General features: G+C 43.0%; 1 long non-coding RNA gene across 1 annotated transcript in view; it reads right to left on the bottom strand.

Annotated features, from left to right (window-relative positions):
• Positions 1-4,765: 4,765 nt before the first annotated feature.
• LOC140217133 (uncharacterized) overlaps positions 4,766-6,000 on the bottom strand; it is a 192,625-nt gene continuing 191,390 nt past the window's right edge. The window contains exon 3 of the long non-coding RNA XR_011893641.1: positions 4,766-4,964. This is a non-coding gene — a long non-coding RNA (uncharacterized lncRNA). The remainder of the gene's footprint in view (positions 4,965-6,000) is intronic.

Here is a 6,000-nt window from a genome sequence, read left to right as displayed (position 1 = left end):
ACACTTACGCGACAGTAAACACGCAGTGCGGCGGCGTGTTAAATAGGGGAATGCGAAGTTGCGATTTTCTGTTTCTTTTTCTATGGTGCCGGAGGACGAGACTAAGTATGCAGTTTTTTTGACTACGACGACTTCATCACAGAACGACGACGACAGCGCGTATATGACGATGGTGTAATGAGAAAAAGTAACGTCAAGAGCACATATGGTTTTCTGAACTGGAATGCCGTCGTAGTAAAATTTCAGCAGTTCTTCCCAGCTAGATTGGATATAATTATTAAACGCGGTAAGGACAGATGACGTGAAGTTGTTGGATCACTCGAGCGAGACAACATATTGGTTAGGACTCTAACTCGATAACTCGAGTGAAACTACACACAAGAAAGTTGAGAGTTAGAAGCCGAGGATACGTTGCGTGCTTTTTTACCCTATACTTTAGGAAGGCAGATTAGCTCGCCCAAGTAGCAGCATTTTAAATAACTAATTGGTATGTGTGTTTCAATGAGATTTCTGCCAGGATATATGCACCCTTTTTTTTTCATGGCGAGGAAAAAGCGACCTGCAGCGAGAAAAACGACGGATATATAGCTAGCATCGTGAGTGTTCGTGGAAAGAAAGCGGTGGTGGCAACGACCATTCCAGCCTAGGCTTCTGGAACGGGATCGACGCCAAGAACTCGACAGCCGTGTATCGCGACTCAGGACGCGGAAGATCAGTAGGAGCAAATGACGCGAGAAACCGCAGAAGCCAACCTGTGAGCCGTAACTCGCCTTTTTGCGGTCATTAATCTACCTTTCTCTTCTTTTATTTACACTTTTTTAATTCGGGAAGCACTCGGCCCATGTGCAGAAAGTCTAGCAACGCAGACGAATTGGTATGCCCTAATGCAGGGGAAGTGTACAACGCAATAGTGGTGACCTCAATCAGCGCGCGCAATTGGAGCGGCACCAGCTCTTGCGAGCTCTTATTTACCGTAGACCATTAGTAGATTCCTTCGCAGGGGTAGTAGTACTTTTCTATTTGTTCGTCTTTTCGTTTCCGCGCAATTTAGCTCGGCTGCTGTTCAACCTATAGCGCATCCAGATTGGACCCTGGGGCTTTTTACCAAGTGGTGGCCCAAGATGAAGGTATCAGTTTGGCTACGGCCGGCGTTAACTTTTCTTGCTTTTGGCACTTGTATCTATTCGAGAAACAGAGTTGAATCCGGAAAGTACTGGCGTACCTTATGTTTGTTTTCCTTTAAGCGGTCTGCAGGACAGCTGGTCAGAGGCGGTTTCTTTTCACTTTTCAAGTTGGCTTTGGAACCTTTGAGCCGAGTCTGTACTACCAGAGAAGCTACCGCACGTATACGTAGTCTGCTTAATGATCTTTACAATGGCATTAAAGACACACTATAGAGCAACATTAGGTCAGCTTATATCGCTAAATCATTCTTACAACGCTTCATTGGCGCTAATGGTGCTAGAATACGTTGAATACCATTAATAAAAATGAAGAACAAACCCGTGAACACGAACCATGGCTCAGTGGCACACAATTTCGCATCATGGATTTCCAGTACGTTGTGATATTAGGCCTCTTTGGCGTAGGAACAAACTTTGAAATGCCCATGTGAAGACTGATATCCCGTTAGAACTCGTGGGCCCTATTAATCGATGACCAGTTATAAACCTGAACATAGGCAGGGAATATTTGCGACGGCACCGCGAGCTTGAGTGGAAGCTTTCGGGAATATTAGGGAATCGTCTCCAGTGATATTTTCTTTTCACATCTTTTATGGCTTAGCCAGATTCTTGTCATTGTTAGATATTTATGTCACGGTTAGGGGGCCTTTAACAAACCATACTTTTTTTTGGAAAGCACACCAGATATCAATCTTTCATCCTTAAGTTACGTTTACAGAATCTTGAGTTGAAGCATTGAATATATGCCAACAGCATTTGCTAACTTTAGTCTTAACAAACGCGTGAAATTGGATTGCCGTGTAGTCGAACAGCATGAAAATGTTTGCTCTGTATCTCACCAAATCACCTCGTCCTAAGTAGGAGAGATCAATACATGTACCAGTTTTTGCTGTAATATGATCAGATGAAAGCTTATTCTACACAACTTAAAGTTATTCGAAGAGTTTCCTCTTTTTTCATGTTGACCAAAATTCTACCACTGCTCCGAAAGCGTCATTAGAGGAACTGCTTCGAAATTTTATATACTGCAACTCAATTACGGCACCCATGTGCCCTCACATAAGACCCTCGCGTCTTGAGGCAAGCTTAAATATTAAAAAATTCATCCTTCAAAACAGACGGCCCTTTTGACTTTGTGGCAGTTGGAAAATATCTACGTCGGCAGAATACAACTTCCAGATGCCATAAATAAAGAGGTTTTGTAGCCTACAACGTTAGTGAAACGTTTCGGCCGAGCTAAACTTCGCGGGTTAAAAGTACGCAGCGGAAGAGGCATCGAAAACGACGGGGTAGTTAAAAGCAAAAGAAAGAAAAATATAACATTGGCTTGAAAGAAAGCGGCAACCGACATTTCCACAGCTGCTTCGAGTCTAGCATTGAAAGATAAGAAATTCGAACATTTCACGATCTTTTTGAGTAAACGTTCCCTCAATATTGAGCCAACCAAAATGTCAGGTCTCTCCTCTAAGTTACTTCTTTGATATGGCCATTAATGAAGGAGATTTTGCTAAAGAAAATAGGAAGTAAAAAGCAGACAATCTATACGGATGATTTTGTTATTGCATATCTGCTCCACCCGGTTCTTTTTCATTGAGATATCTAATGCATAGATGTCAGTCGCGTCGGAAGGCTCTATCACGGAAACGAGATAAGGTTAAAATTATCTGCGCAAAGCAGCATCTTTAACGTCTAACGGTAAATTTGATAAAAGGTGACATGAATGAAAACAGACATAAGGATAATAAAGGCACCCATTTACATGCTATCGATTCGGATATGGTCGACTACATCTACTGCCTAAGCACAGCCACATTCCCCTCTTTGTGAATTCTCACTGAGAGAAATATACATAAATAATTAATAATGATTTTTATGTATGCAATAATGCTAACAAGAAGCAGACACAAATAAATATACACAAACAACTTCAATCGGACAGAAACACTTTTGGCGCCATTGACTATGACATGATGTTGAATAAGGGACCATAACTGCTTTGTATTTGCTTTCTTCTTGTCCTTTTTCTGCTACGAGCTTGACGTGGCAACGGCGACATCACCAGTTCCTTAATTTTTCTTGGGCGCAAAATTTAAAACCGGCAGCCCTGGGAGACCCTGCTGCTCAGCTCAGGCCAGCAAAACCAGATCTTGGCCGTCCAGCTAGCTTTACTAGCCGTTGACAGCCAGGGAATCTCGGCCGTCTGGTAGGCGGTGGGAAGCTGCGTCCGCCGTCGTGATTGCTGGCAATAGTAAAAGTTGACTCTTTCTCTAATCTAGCAGTCCTGTGCCCTTGCACAATTATAACGTCTGCGTGTGTTACCCTCTGTATTTTTTCTTCGCCTTACCACAGTGATGGTGACGCAACAACATTTTTATTGCTCTCCTTTTGTTTTTTTAAACGCTACGAATAAGTTACTACTGTATTATTATAACGATTACATGTGTTCACTTTTTATGTTTCTATTTAGAGGGAAGCTCTTTAGAGTTCCTGCAGCGAGCGTCAGCGCTAACGGTGGCGTAACCCAGCGAACGAGCACAGCGAAACATGAACGTGAACGCGGAGCGCAGCGAACGATGAAAGACAAAAGGAGGAAAGCGGAGAGGAGGGTGCAGCGCAACAATAAGGTGGAAAGCAGGGGGAGGGTGCGTGAGAAGAAAAGACTAGTGCGGCGACGATCGCTACGAGATGGCGCCAGAGAAGTGCGCGTCGTCTGGGAGGTCTGGCGGCGGTGGCTCCTGCGAATCGCGCCAACGCGTCTCCCACGGATTGGCAGTCGCGATCTCCCGATTAGCGAGGCTGCCGCGCCACACTTCGCTCCATTTGCACCCGCGCCAGCCAATACATCCCGAAATGAAAGCACGCATATTGCTGCGCTCGTATTTCGCATTAGGGCGTATCGTAATCATCGGTGATGTTGTTTTTGTATGACATTGAGGCGGCGGCATAACCATTGTTTCTTTTTGTTTGTGTGCCTCACACATATATCTGCCTGCCAGGCTGTGGTCCATGATTCCAATCCCGGTTGGAAGTATTCTTTGTTTATTAAGGCGAAATCCTTTCTAAGCTCACGGGGAAGTTTGTGTCAAGAGACCTGACCGCCTGAATGTCGCCGAAGCGTCATCACGTCATATGAAGACAGATTAAAGAATGGAGAATGATTGATAGCGACAGTTAGTGAATGATAATGCTATACTAAAGACTGATAGAGATTAATAATCACAAGTAACGACCAACAAAGACTACTAATAATTTTTAATGACTACTAATGACGCCGAAATGACCAATATGTCTCATGACGGCTTGTAATAACCACAACTGATTACAAACGACTAAAAATGCTTAGTAATGAGCAGTATTGACTAATGACTGAAATGACTTGCAATGACTTGCAATGACTAACAACAACTTGTAATGACTGCAATTAATTAGAAATGACTAAAAATGCTTAGTAATGACCAGTAATGACTAATAATGACTGAACTGACTTGTAATGACTACTAATCACTTTGAAATCACCAATAAAGTCTAACGACGGATTGTAACGACTACAATTGGTTACAAATGACTAAAAATGCCTAGTATTGACCAGTAATAACATATTTATTTATTTATTTACTTTCAGGGCCCGGAGGCACTACAGGAAGGAGTGGGGGAAACATAAACAATTTGTGCAAATAACATTAGATTAGGGCAGAAGCATGCTGAATGGCGTTCTTGAAGTTAGTAGTGTCCGTGATGGCGGCGATGGCCGTGGGAAGATGGTTCAATTCTGTGCTTGTTCTGGGAATGAAAGAAGCACTGCAAAAATTAGTCTTACATGACGGCACGCCTCCTTTAAAGCAATGATCTGAACGAGATGAAACATAAACAACTGTGTGAGAAGCTGCTCTTTTAATACAAGGTTCAAGTAGAAAATTTTATGAAATAGCGAAAGGCGAGCGCATTTTCTACGGGGTGAAAGATCGGGTAAGCTTAGGGTATTTTTCATTGCTGTTACGCTGTAATGACGCGAGTAATTTGATAAAATTCATCTAGCTGCACGGCTTTGGATTGACTCGAGGGCAAGGATTAGAGTGGTTTGAGCGGGATACCACATGGCGCATGCGTATTCGTGCTTTGATCGTACCAATGGCCTGTAAAGAATTACTTTAAGAGATCAAGGCGCAGATGAAAAATTACGACGCAGGTATCCAAGCATGCGGTTAGCATTATTACAGACGCGCTCAATGTGGGTCTGCCATGAGAGGTTATCTGTGATATAAAGACCGAGATACTTGTATGAGTCAACAGGTGTTAGCTGATTACTATTAAGAAAGTATAGGCACGTGTCACTGCTTTTCGAACGGCGGGAAATTTGCATAGCCTTACATTTGGTTACGTTAAGTTGCATTAGCCATTTACTGCACCAGAGTGACACATTATTCAGATCGTTTTGCAGTTTGCGTCCATCATCTGGATTAGTAATCTTATGGCAAAGTACACAGTCGTCAGCGAAGAGCTTAATAGAGGAACAAGTAATGCAATCAGGGAGGTCGTTAATGTAGACAAGGAAAAGCAGTGGACCCAGCACCCATCCTTGCGGCACTCCCGATGTAACAACACAGGAAGGAGAAGAGTAATCATTAGCTGTTACATACTGCGTTCTGTCAGTCAGGAGGTCTCTAATTCAAAATAAGACGTCAGGATCAACGTTACGTTTGCTGAGTTTAAGTATCAGTAAATTATGTGGGACCGTATCAAATGCCTTGGCAAAATCCAGGAAAATGCAGTCAGTATGAAAACCTAGGTCAGCATTAAAAAATAGGTCCTTGGTAAA

Source organism: Dermacentor andersoni, chromosome 4, assembly GCF_023375885.2.
Source record: "Dermacentor andersoni chromosome 4, qqDerAnde1_hic_scaffold, whole genome shotgun sequence".
In the NCBI taxonomy this organism is placed as follows: domain Eukaryota; kingdom Metazoa; phylum Arthropoda; class Arachnida; order Ixodida; family Ixodidae; genus Dermacentor; species Dermacentor andersoni.
This window is presented reverse-complemented; position numbering and strand designations above follow the sequence as displayed.